The sequence below is a fragment of the Myxine glutinosa genome, chromosome 1, assembly GCF_964187855.1.
Source record: "Myxine glutinosa chromosome 1, kmMyxGlut1.1, whole genome shotgun sequence".
NCBI lineage: Eukaryota > Metazoa > Chordata > Myxini > Myxiniformes > Myxinidae > Myxine > Myxine glutinosa.
In genome coordinates, this window is record NC_136261.1 from 408329891 (window position 1) to 408343893 (window position 14003).

Consider the following 14003-nt stretch of genomic DNA (forward strand, 5'->3'; position numbering starts at 1 on the left):
AATTGGTGTCTGGGAGTGAGATACGGACCCGAAGCGCGCTTAACGCGCTCAAAATTACAAGCAGCTGGAAATTTGTGTTGTTTTACAAAAACCCGAATTTTGAAATCGCGCCATGGCTGGTCAAGGCGATCGGATGCCGGTGGGTGAGCTAGAGGAGGGGTTAGGAGTAACCCAGGATCAGAGGGACGAAGTAGAGGAGAACATTGGCAATGTGGTTGAGGGGGTATCAGACGCACAAAATGGCGCTCTCGCGCACGTGGTTGAGGGGGCCACGGCCGCGGCACCAATGAGCGCGGCCCAAATACAAGCCTTCATGGCCATATTCATGGTGGAAATGCAGAAAAAAAACGACAGTATGGAACAAATGGAAAACAGAATAAGGGCTAATAGTGAAAAAATGGAAGACAGAAGGAGGGCTGATAGTGAGAAAATGGAAAACAGAATGATGGGGGCCCTTATGGGACAAATGGGGAACCGGATGGATGCTCAGAGTGAGCAAATGAGGGCTCAGAGTGAGCAAATGGGGGGCAAAATGGGAGAAATGGGGGAACGGCTAGAAGCTAAATTTGAGGGGTTAGACAATGGGTTAGAGGGGGTGAAAAATGGGTTAATGGGGTTAGAAAATAGGATGGAAGACAAATTGCGGGAAATAGGGGAGCAATCCGCCCGGGAAATCGAACAGATGGGGAACCAGATAGAGGAGGTGAGAATCGGGGTAGAAACCAAACTGGATGCTCAGAGGGATGAATTGGGACAGATGAGGGTGGCATCTACAAAAGAGAGGGAGGAGATGAAAGAGGAGATACGACGAGGTGTAAGTGAGGAGGTCTCGGGGGTACGCGTACGTAAAGCGAGGTGAAAAGCGTATAGAGAAAGAGGTGAGGAATAATATGGCTAGGTTACAGGGGGGAATAGAAGATCTGACGGAGGAGGTGGAACAGCTGACAGAGGGACAAACGGAGTTAGTGGAGCAGGTTCAAAGGAACACTGCGGTACTAGGAGGGTTAAAGGCGACACAAAAAGAAATTAAAAATGACTTCATAGCGACACAGAGGCAATGTCAGATGGTACGTGAGGGACTGACAATGAGGTTGGATGAGGTGACAGAGGTAATGGAGACGAAGGACCGGCAGGTGAGGACGCACATAGAAACGGTCAAAGTAGCCTTAGAGGACGAACTTGAGGAGACGCACCGGGAAATAAAAGAGGTGAAGCAAAAATTAGAGGAAGTGGAAGAAGAGGTGAGTGAAATTAAGAAGAGACGGACAGAAACTAAAAGAGAAATCCAGGAGGAGGTGATGGAATATGTGCAAGGTCGGTGCTCAACTCATAATGATGTACTCACTAACCAAATCAAGAGTTTGCAGGTGGCGAAGGAGGTGAGGAGACGAGGTGCCAAGGTGAGTGGCGATATACGTGGAAATGTACATGATGTGAGGGGAGCTTCAGTCGGCTTGGGGGTGTTCGTGAGAGGCCGTTGGTGAAGTGTGCGACAGGTCTAGTGTGCGAAAAAAGAGGTGTGCGAGAATGTCCGACCATGGGGTGTGTGGGGAAAGAGTGCGCTGTCAAAAGTAAGGAAGAATGCATGCCTGTGGTGAGTGTTACAGAGGGTGTAACGGGAGAGTGTGTGCGAGAAAGGTGTGTAACGGACAGGGGCATGAGGAAAGAGTGCGCTGTCAAGAGTAAGGGTGAGTGCGTGACCGAGAGTGGAGGTGAAAGTAGTGAGAGTGACACGGAGCGTGAGTTGGTTGTGACAGGTGAGCGAGGATGTACACCTGGAATGGAAGGATGCACACCTGGAATGGTAGAGCGTGTGTGGGAATGCACACTTGAGTTGGTCGTGAGGCACGTGGTTGGGTGTGCGAGTGAGAGCACACCTGTGATAGTCACAGAGGAGGTGACCGAGAAGGGGGCGCGAAGAGGTGTGTTGGTGAGGTGTGCGAGCGACGAATGTGTGCCAAGGTGTTCGGTGGTCAGGTGTGTGACCAAGTCTGTGAGCGGAATGAGTGTACCTGGGTGTGGAAGAGAAGGTGCAATGACGAGGAGCATGGGAATAGCAGGAGGTATGAGCAAGAAAGGGGTAGCGTATGCGCGTAAGCATGCAGGTGAGGCATCGACGGTAACCGGGTTAGCGGTTAGAGCGACTTATAGCCGAATCGGGCCCTCTGTGCGTGCCGGGCTTCGCGTGCCGCGAGAACCCGCGGGGATCCGAACCGCGGCGGGTCCGAAAGGACCGCCGTACGCGATCCACGCTGGGCCTCGCTTTGAACGGCCGCGTCCGTGCTCCACGGGGCGGAGCGGGCAGCCCGATAGAAAGGGTCGTCATGGCGACCACTTTTTATTGAGACGTTCCACCAGGTCGAGATCGGGCAATTGGATGGCTCCGCGCTGAGGTGGTGCGTGGGACCTCGGCACGGGTAAGCCCCCGTCCCTGCACCGAGTGCCGGACGCATCCAGCCGCCGGCACCAAAGAACCCGCGTTCATTGCTCGGCTGTACGAAGCCGGGCTGTAGACGTGAATTGGCGCACCAAGAGGATCTAATAAGTAGACGGGTGATGAGGTTAGTGTTTTGGACCCAAAATTAGAAAAAGGAAAAATTTGATGATTGGCAAAGGATTGGCAGAGTGATGATTGGTAATGGTACAGTGATTGGCAGATGATTGGCAAATTTTTGATTTGTTGGATTTGGACGAGTGAAATTGATAGTAGGACCTCCCCGATGTGGTGGGATGGCAAATCCACCATCCCTCACAGGGGGGGGCAAAGGAGCACTAGATTATGGGGTTTATGGCAGTGAAAACTAGCCCGGGAGGGTTAGGATATTGTGTGTAGGGCCCTAGAAGATGACATTAGGCAACGTTAAGATTAGTTAGTGACAAGGATACCTGTAGTGGGGACGCAGGTAGATTAGTGTGGATTATAATGACGAGGGAGCGCAATAGTTTAAAGGGACGACTGGGAAGCGCAAGTTTCAGAGGGGAGTAGTTAGCTGAGATGATGCCGTGTTTTTGAGGATTGAACAGGTGAGATTGAACAGGTGTGATTAAACAGGTGTGATTGCACAGGTGTGCAACTGGACAGGTGTGTGGAGCAGTGTATGAGTGAGTGAAGGTGATTGTGTATTGTGCTGACCGAATGGTCCAGGAAGAGGAGGAGGGTGCAGGTGGCACCAGGTGTGATTGCACAGGTGTGCAACAACAGGTGAATGGAGAATGGTTGTGTGGAATACATGGAGTGTGGAATAAATGGTAGTGTGGAATATCTGGAGTATTGGAATGGATGGTCGTGGAGTGAGTATGGTGGAAATAATGGAGTGGAGTGGATGGTGCGAAGGTGTGAATGGGGGAAGAGTGGACCCCCCCTCACGGATACCCGGGGCGGGTAGTGTAAGTGTTAGGTAGAGGGTATAGGTAAATTGTGGTTGGATATTGGCATCTGTGGTGCGGGTGAGAGAATGGTGTTGTGGATGGGTGCATTCGTGTTGTGGAAATGGCTGGGTGTGTAGCCTGTTAGTGTGTGTAGTTGGTTTGGGCACTCCACCACTGTGAGGATGTCGGCCAGGTGAGGCCGCAGGTGGGCTCTGGGAGCCGGTAGTTGTGGATGGGGCCCGAGGATCCGGAGGACGGACCCGGGTAGCCCAGTGCCAGAGGGCACCAAGGGGTGACAGAGCCAGGAGGGGCCTTCCCCAGTTAGATAGGTTAGGGTGAGGAGCTAGGTAAGCTCGGGTGGCAACTGCAGTGGTGGAGGTGTGCAGGTGGGTAGACCTGCTGGGAGAGCTACACGTCACAGCCCAGAAATTGTGCAAGGGCACCGGGAGATGAATCGGGGGAGTGAGACCCCAAATTGAGAAGCACCACAGTTTGATCAATGGGAATTTGGTTTTTAGAACCCATAGTGTAAGTTGGCCAATGGATTGGCAGGGAGAGACCCCGGGTAGTGTAAAGTGTGTTAATGTCATTTCGAGAATAGTTAGGATTAGGAAGTCTCCTCGCACCATCTGCATCCACTCACCTGAGGTGACAGGTACTCCACACCATGCAATGTTTTGATTATTTTTTACTGTGCAAATGTTTGGAATGTGAGACGCATCATGACGTGGGTGTGACATTGTGCTTTGTTGCTCCATCTCTTCCTCCTTATGAGGATTGATGACGAATTGGGTGATGGCAAATTTTGAAGTAGAGGGATTGTGAAGACGAATTTGGTATAGGGGAAATGTGGGGAAGACGTGACAGTAGTGACGAATTTGTAAAGGTGTAGATTTTTGTACATATGGGGTAAGGGCAAGGGTAGTGTAGGTGACAGGGGGGTGACGTACGGTAGGGACGAGCTTTCTCACTTCGCCCTCCGTACGCATTTCGCCTTGCATTGCCTTATTGATGTGTAGCCTTGTGACCTTACCCCTCGCTCATTTGTCTCTTTTGTCTCCCACATGACCTGTGCGCCATTGGGCGCCGAGGGGAGCGTGCGTGAGTCCTCCATTGTGCGCCCGGAATTCCCAGAACCAACTGTCTGCATCGATGCACCACATTATGGACCACATGCCTGTGGCCGAGCACCACTGATGGACCCCATGGGTTGGGGCATGGCCCCTCTGCTGGAACCGGCCATGAGGGCCCGAAATCTTGCTGGCGGACCTTGGCCACAGGGCACCGATGCCCCACAGGTGAACCACACGTAGTCGGCCCTGTGGGCCATAAATAAAATAAAATAAAAAGGACACATTGGGTGCAAGTTTTAATCCAAATAGGCCGCCAGTAAGAAAATGAAAGAATGACAACATCTGGAAGAACAAATAATAATAACCAGCAGAGGGAGCCGAAGAGCAAGAGACCACCTGCAGGGTTAGGGGTTGTTGGTTTTATTTTCTTGAACAGTGATGACTGCACCGATTGGTGCTTGAGGGTGTGTTGGTGCGTTATAGGTGCTTTCATGGTGCATTGATGCAGAGCAGACTGTCTCCCCCCCAGAAAGAACAATTACAGGTCCTGGGTTAGTTTTGTAAATAAAAGCAGAGTCAGTGTAAATAATGCTCCCCACCGTCAGTGTGTAGTTTGAAGACCATTCCGCAATTTGGTTAACTGTGGGCGTAAGTCTGTTAGGCAGGGTGCAATGGAGCAGCGGGACACATTTATTTATGTTTTAAAACTGTCGCACTCAGGGTCAGGTTAAAAGTAGAGGGAACTACACCTACGTGTCACACTAAATAAAAGTTGTAGGCCCGGGAGGTGCCTAAGAGGAGGAGGGTGCAGTGTTGCGGATATGAGGATTGTGTTTTTTTTATTGTGTGCTTTATTATTATTATTGGTTATTCTGCGCCTCCTGCCTCCGGAGCTGTGTAAAGGTCAAAAGGGCGTCCCATAATTAGTCCACAAGCATACACGTCAGCCAATCATAGAATACCCCTGTTCGATAGTTATATCTTATTCTGTGTTTTAGGGTAAGGCTGTGTCTCCCATTAATAGAAGTACTCCATTGCACCAAGTGAAAGAGATAGATTCCCTTCATTCCCATTCCCAAAACCTCCATTCCCCCTTTCATCGATTGGAAACTACCTCTGCTCCAATTGCCGCCATTGACCACGAGGCAGGGTTGGGGAAGAAAGGCGGGTCCCCACCTCGTCATAGAGGGGAGGAGTGAGTCAGCCCCACTCAACCAACCACGGACAAGGGGTTGGACTTGGAAAGGGTGTGGAAAGAAGCATCGAGGAGGTTCGCGAAGGTTGAGGGGTGGGGCCTATATAACCCACGGCAGGGCGTTTCCCAAGCGGCAGACGGGAGATGAGCTTTCACCGAGAGACGAGAGGGAGTCCAAGAGTTGAGTCCGAAAGAAGTCCAGGGTTGAACTGCAGCTCGAGCCACTGAAACTGCATTTACTGCAGCTGGAGCCACTGAAACTGCATTTACTGCAGCTGGAGCCACCGAAACTGCAGCCACAGCAGCGTGAGGCCTGGACGGCAGTTTGGAGCAGGGCTGCGAAGGGGCGGCGGCTGCCCAACGAGTCAATCGTGCTGAAGGACCAGTGGACCTCCCTATCCCACCAGCCATCCATCTCCCGCCAGTCCTATCATCATTCCCTGCGTGAGTCTGTCCATGTTTGTTCTGTCCCTGGGTTAATTAAGACTGTAGGTAAGCTAGCGTTGCACTGTGTATCTAATGTCGTCTGTAAATAAACGTGACTGCTTTCTTCTTGATTATATGTGTAAATAATAAATCCAATTACTCTTCTGTACGTCTTCTCGTCTTATTCCTTTTCCTCTTTGTATTCGGTCGCTTTAGAGTTTTCCCGATTGAATAGCGGTGGCGCGATCCGGCCAAAGTTTGGGGCAAATCGGGTATTAGTCGGGGAATAACTGTTCGGTCGCGGTAATACCAACCGCTCGGTAAATAACATATTTAACCGCGTCCGTAACAATTGGTGTCAGGAGTGGGATTCGAACCTGGGACTAAATTTATTTAGCCCAAATTTTGGACACCAATTGTGTTATTACCGTAACAATTGGTGTCTGGGAGTGAGATACGGACCCGAAGCGCGCTTAACGCGCTCAAAATTACAAGCAGCTGGAAATTTGTGTTGTTTTACAAAAACCCGAATTTTGAAATCGCGCCATGGCTGGTCAAGGCGATCGGATGCCGGTGGGTGAGCTAGAGGAGGGGTTAGGAGTAACCCAGGATCAGAGGGACGAAGTAGAGGAGAACATTGGCAATGTGGTTGAGGGGGTATCAGACGCACAAAATGGCGCTCTCGCGCACGTGGTTGAGGGGGCCACGGCCGCGGCACCAATGAGCGCGGCCCAAATACAAGCCTTCATGGCCATATTCATGGTGGAAATGCAGAAAAAAAACGACAGTATGGAACAAATGGAAAACAGAATAAGGGCTAATAGTGAAAAAATGGAAGACAGAAGGAGGGCTGATAGTGAGAAAATGGAAAACAGAATGATGGGGGCCCTTATGGGACAAATGGGGAACCGGATGGATGCTCAGAGTGAGCAAATGAGGGCTCAGAGTGAGCAAATGGGGGGCAAAATGGGAGAAATGGGGGAACGGCTAGAAGCTAAATTTGAGGGGTTAGACAATGGGTTAGAGGGGGTGAAAAATGGGTTAATGGGGTTAGAAAATAGGATGGAAGACAAATTGCGGGAAATAGGGGAGCAATCCGCCCGGGAAATCGAACAGATGGGGAACCAGATAGAGGAGGTGAGAATCGGGGTAGAAACCAAACTGGATGCTCAGAGGGATGAATTGGGACAGATGAGGGTGGCATCTACAAAAGAGAGGGAGGAGATGAAAGAGGAGATACGACGAGGTGTAAGTGAGGAGGTCTCGGGGGTACGCGTACGTAAAGCGAGGTGAAAAGCGTATAGAGAAAGAGGTGAGGAATAATATGGCTAGGTTACAGGGGGGAATAGAAGATCTGACGGAGGAGGTGGAACAGCTGACAGAGGGACAAACGGAGTTAGTGGAGCAGGTTCAAAGGAACACTGCGGTACTAGGAGGGTTAAAGGCGACACAAAAAGAAATTAAAAATGACTTCATAGCGACACAGAGGCAATGTCAGATGGTACGTGAGGGACTGACAATGAGGTTGGACGAGGTGACAGAGGTAATGGAGACGAAGGACCGGCAGGTGAGGACGCACATAGAAACGGTCAAAGTAGCCTTAGAGGACGAACTTGAGGAGACGCACCGGGAAATAAAAGAGGTGAAGCAAAAATTAGAGGAAGTGGAAGAAGAGGTGAGTGAAATTAAGAAGAGACGGACAGAAACTAAAAGAGAAATCCAGGAGGAGGTGATGGAATATGTGCAAGGTCGGTGCTCAACTCATAATGATGTACTCACTAACCAAATCAAGAGTTTGCAGGTGGCGAAGGAGGTGAGGAGACGAGGTGCCAAGGTGAGTGGCGATATACGTGGAAATGTACATGATGTGAGGGGAGCTTCAGTCGGCTTGGGGGTGTTCGTGAGAGGCCGTTGGTGAAGTGTGCGACAGGTCTAGTGTGCGAAAAAAGAGGTGTGCGAGAATGTCCGACCATGGGGTGTGTGGGGAAAGAGTGCGCTGTCAAAAGTAAGGAAGAATGCATGCCTGTGGTGAGTGTTACAGAGGGTGTAACGGGAGAGTGTGTGCGAGAAAGGTGTGTAACGGACAGGGGCATGAGGAAAGAGTGCGCTGTCAAGAGTAAGGGTGAGTGCGTGACCGAGAGTGGAGGTGAAAGTAGTGAGAGTGACACGGAGCGTGAGTTGGTTGTGACAGGTGAGCGAGGATGTACACCTGGAATGGAAGGATGCACACCTGGAATGGTAGAGCATGTGTGGGAATGCACACTTGAGTTGGTCGTGAGGCACGTGGTTGGGTGTGCGAGTGAGAGCACACCTGTGATAGTCACAGAGGAGGTGACCGAGAAGGGGGCGCGAAGAGGTGTGTTGGTGAGGTGTGCGAGCGACGAATGTGTGCCAAGGTGTTCGGTGGTCAGGTGTGTGACCAAGTCTGTGAGCGGAATGAGTGTACCTGGGTGTGGAAGAGAAGGTGCAATGACGAGGAGCATGGGAATAGCAGGAGGTATGAGCAAGAAAGGGGTAGCGTATGCGCGTAAGCATGCAGGTGAGGCATCGACGGTAACCGGGTTAGCGGTTAGAGCGACTTATAGCCGAATCGGGCCCTCGGTGCGTGCCGGGCTTCGCGTGCCGCGAGAACCAGCGGGGATCCGAACCGCGGCGGGTCCGAAAGGACCGCCGTACGCGATCCACGCTGGGCCTCGCTTTGAACGGCCGCGTCCGTGCTCCACGGGGCGGAGCGGGCAGCCCGATAGAAAGGGTCGTCATGGCGACCACTTTTTATTGAGACGTTCCACCAGGTCGAGATCGGGCAATTGGATGGCTCCGTGCCGAGGTGGTGCGTGGGACCTCGGCACGGGTAAGCCCCCGTCCCTGCACCGAGTGCCGGACGCATCCAGCCGCCGGCACCAAAGAACCCGCGTTCATTGCTCGGCTGTACGAAGCCGGGCTGTAGACGTGAATTGGCGCACCAAGAGGATCTAATAAGTAGACGGGTGATGAGGTTAGTGTTTTGGACCCAAAATTAGAAAAAGGAAAAATTTGATGATTGGCAAAGGATTGGCAGAGTGATGATTGGTAATGGTACAGTGATTGGCAGATGATTGGCAAATTTTTGATTTGTTGGATTTGGACGAGTGAAATTGATAGTAGGACCTCCCCGATGTGGTGGGATGGCAAATCCACCATCCCTCACAGGGGGGGGCAAAGGAGCACTAGATTATGGGGTTTATGGCAGTGAAAACTAGCCCGGGAGGGTTAGGATATTGTGTGTAGGGCCCTAGAAGATGACATTAGGCAATGTTAAGATTAGTTAGTGACAAGGATACCTGTAGTGGGGACGCAGGTAGATTAGTGTGGATTATAATGACGAGGGAGCACAATAGTTTAAAGGGACGACTGGGAAGCGCAAGTTTCAGAGGGGAGTAGTTAGCTGAGATGATGCCGTGTTTTTGAGGATTGAACAGGTGAGATTGAACAGGTGTGATTAAACAGGTGTGATTGCACAGGTGTGCAACTGGACAGGTGTGTGGAGCAGTGTATGAGTGAGTGAAGGTGATTGTGTATTGTGCTGACCGAATGGTCCAGGAAGAGGAGGAGGGTGCAGGTGGCACCAGGTGTGATTGCACAGGTGTGCAACAACAGGTGAATGGAGAATGGTTGTGTGGAATACATGGAGTGTGGAATAAATGGTAGTGTGGAATATCTGGAGTATTGGAATGGATGGTCGTGGAGTGAGTATGGTGGAAATAATGGAGTGGAGTGGATGGTGCGAAGGTGTGAATGGGGGAAGAGTGGACCCCCCCTCACGGATACCCGGGGCGGGTAGTGTAAGTGTTAGGTAGAGGGTATAGGTAAATTGTGGTTGGATATTGGCATCTGTGGTGCGGGTGAGAGAATGGTGTTGTGGATGGGTGCATTCGTGTTGTGGAAATGGCTGGGCGTGTAGCCTGTTAGTGTGTGTAGTTGGTTTGGGCACTCCACCACTGTGAGGATGTCGGCCAGGTGAGGCCGCAGGTGGGCTCTGGGAGCCGGTAGTTGTGGATGGGGCCCGAGGATCCGGAGGACGGACCCGGGTAGCCCAGTGCCAGAGGGCACCAAGGGGTGACAGAGCCAGGAGGGGCCTTCCCCAGTTAGATAGGTTAGGGTGAGGAGCTAGGTAAGCTCGGGTGGCAACTGCAGTGGTGGAGGTGTGCAGGTGGGTAGACCTGCTGGGAGAGCTACACGTCACAGCCCAGAAATTGTGCAAGGGCACCGGGAGATGAATCGGGGGAGTGAGACCCCAAATTGAGAAGCACCACAGTTTGATCAATGGGAATTTGGTTTTTAGAACCCATAGTGTAAGTTGGCCAATGGATTGGCAGGGAGAGACCCCGGGTAGTGTAAAGTGTGTTAATGTCATTTCGAGAATAGTTAGGATTAGGAAGTCTCCTCGCACCATCTGCATCCACTCACCTGAGGTGACAGGTACTCCACACCATGCAATGTTTTGATTATTTTTTACTGTGCAAATGTTTGGAATGTGAGACGCATCATGACGTGGGTGTGACATTGTGCTTTGTTGTTCCATCTCTTCCTCCTTATGAGGATTGATGACGAATTGGGTGATGGCAAATTTTGAAGTAGAGGGATTGTGAAGACGAATTTGGTATAGGGGAAATGTGGGGAAGACGTGACAGTAGTGACGAATTTGTAAAGGTGTAGATTTTTGTACATATGGGGTAAGGGCAAGGGTAGTGTAGGTGACAGGGGGGTGACGTACGGTAGGGACGAGCTTTCTCACTTCGCCCTCCGTACGCATTTCGCCTTGCATTGCCTTATTGATGTGTACCCTTGTGACCTTACCCCTCGCTCATTTGTCTCTTTTGTCTCCCACATGACCTGTGCGCCATTGGGCGCCGAGGGGAGCGTGCGTGAGTCCTCCATTGTGCGCCCGGAATTCCCAGAACCAACTGTCTGCATCGATGCACCACATTATGGACCACATGCCTGTGGCCGAGCACCACTGATGGACCCCATGGGTTGGGGCATGGCCCCTCTGCTGGAACCGGCCATGAGGGCCCGAAATCTTGCTGGCGGACCTTGGCCACAGGGCACCGATGCCCCACAGGTGAACCACACGTAGTCGGCCCTGTGGGCCATAAATAAAATAAAATAAAAAGGACACATTGGGTGCAAGTTTTAATCCAAATAGGCCGCCAGTAAGAAAATGAAAGAATGACAACATCTGGAAGAACAAATAATAATAACCAGCAGAGGGAGCCGAAGAGCAAGAGACCACCTGCAGGGTTAGGGGTTGTTGGTTTTATTTTCTTGAACAGTGATGACTGCACCGATTGGTGCTTGAGGGTGTGTTGGTGCGTTATAGGTGCTTTCATGGTGCATTGATGCAGAGCAGACTGTCTCCCCCCCAGAAAGAACAATTACAGGTCCTGGGTTAGTTTTGTAAATAAAAGCAGAGTCAGTGTAAATAATGCTCCCCACCGTCAGTGTGTAGTTTGAAGACCATTCCGCAATTTGGTTAACTGTGGGCGTAAGTCTGTTAGGCAGGGTGCAATGGAGCAGCGGGACACATTTATTTATGTTTTAAAACTGTCGCACTCAGGGTCAGGTTAAAAGTAGAGGGAACTACACCTACGTGTCACACTAAATAAAAGTTGTAGGCCCGGGAGGTGCCTAAGAGGAGGAGGGTGCAGTGTTGCGGATATGAGGATTGTGTTTTTTTTATTGTGTGCTTTATTATTATTATTGGTTATTCTGCGCCTCCTGCCTCCGGAGCTGTGTAAAGGTCAAAAGGGCGTCCCATAATTAGTCCACAAGCATACACGTCAGCCAATCATAGAATACCCCTGTTCGATAGTTATATCTTATTCTGTGTTTTAGGGTAAGGCTGTGTCTCCCATTAATAGAAGTACTCCATTGCACCAAGTGAAAGAGATAGATTCCCTTCATTCCCATTCCCAAAACCTCCATTCCCCCTTTCATCGATTGGAAACTACCTCCGCTCCAATTGCCGCCATTGACCATGAGGCAGGGTTGGGGAAGAAAGGCGGGTCCCCACCTCGTCATAGAGGGGAGGAGTGAGTCAGCCCCACTCAACCAACCACGGACAAGGGGTTGGACTTGGAAAGGGTGTGGAAAGAAGCATCGAGGAGGTTCGCGAAGGTTGAGGGGTGGGGCCTATATAACCCACGGCAGGGCGTTTCCCAAGCGGCAGACGGGAGATGAGCTTTCACCGAGAGACGAGAGGGAGTCCAAGAGTTGAGTCCGAAAGAAGTCCAGGGTTGAACTGCAGCTCGAGCCACTGAAACTGCATTTACTGCAGCTGGAGCCACTGAAACTGCATTTACTGCAGCTGGAGCCACCGAAACTGCAGCCACAGCAGCGTGAGGCCTGGACGGCAGTTTGGAGCAGGGCCGCGAAGGGGCGGCGGCTGCCCAACGAGTCAATCGTGCTGAAGGACCAGTGGACCTCCCTATCCCACCAGCCATCCATCTCCCGGCAGTCCTATCATCATTCCCCGCGTGAGTCTGTCCATGTTTGTTCTGTCCCTGGGTTAATTAAGACTGTAGGTAAGCTAGCGTTGCACTGTGTATCTAATGTCGTCTGTAAATAAACGTGACTGCTTTCTTCTTGATTATATGTGTAAATAATAAATCCAATTACTCTTCTGTATGTCTTCTCGTCTTATTCCTTTTCCTCTTTGTATTCGGTCGCTTTAGAGTTTTCCCGATTGAATAGCGGTGGCGTGATCCGGCCAAAGTTTGGGGCAAATCGGGTATTAGTCGGGGAATAACTGTTCGGTCGCGGTAATACCAACCGCTCGGTAAATAACATCTTTAACCGCGTCCGTAACAATATATATATATATATATATATATATATATATATATATATAAATATATATATATATATATATATATATATATATATATATATATATATATTGTAACGGTTTTGAGAAGTGTAACGGTTTTTTGAGAAGTGTAACAATTTTGGAGGAAGTGTAACGAATGTGAAAACGTTACAATGTGAACGTTACAAAAGTATGGTAACACCCTGGTAATGTAAATAATGGTCGCAGCCGTCCTCCTAGTTAATTCCATGAAACTTACACGCAGGTCACGATATATCTTTTTAAATAGTGTATTTCCTTATTCTATGTAGGCTAAATATGTGTTTCCCACTAGATTGACTTTGCATTGTATCAAACAAAATAAGCGTAGGCCCTTGCAATTTCCCCAAACATCTCCGCTCTCCAAAGTTCCTTTCAAAAGGGGGGGCGAGTGGTGTTCAATCCCGCAAGCCGCCATTGCCCATGTGCTAACCTCGGAGAAGAAAGGCGTGTCCCCACCTCGTCATAGAGGGGAGGAGTGAGCCAGCCCTAACAGCCAATCAGCACCGCGGTGAGCGACCCGGTAGGCGTGCCCTCGGAGCCGGCGGCTTGATTCCGCCCCGAGTGATAAAAGCGACTGTAAGGGACTGCTTCACCAGATGACCTGAGAGATGACCTGAGAGATGACCTGAGAGATGACCTGGGAGATGACTTGGGAGATGACCTGGGAGATGAGCGAAGAGGCGACACCAAGAGGAGCGGTGAGATGCGAAACGCTCCAAGCCAAAGAGGAGAGGTACTCGGAAAGGAAACCAGCTTTGGAGAGACGCGCTGAAAGGAGGGAGACGGCTCCACCAGAAGAAGAGGAGCAGGTGTGCCGAGCCAGCGCGTGACGTCTACAGCAGCAGATACGCGACGGAGGGTTTTCCCGCCAAAAACCGCGAGGAATTGAGAGCTGCTGCCTCCGACCCTCCTCCCTCTCCAGCAATCCACCTCAAGCCCTACCTGCCTGCAATATCCCCCGAGTAAGTGTGAACGTCGTCTGTCCTACTCGTTGTCTTGGGGTTAAGTAAAATGAATAGTGTAAGTTAACGATTCGCTGTGTGACTGCTTC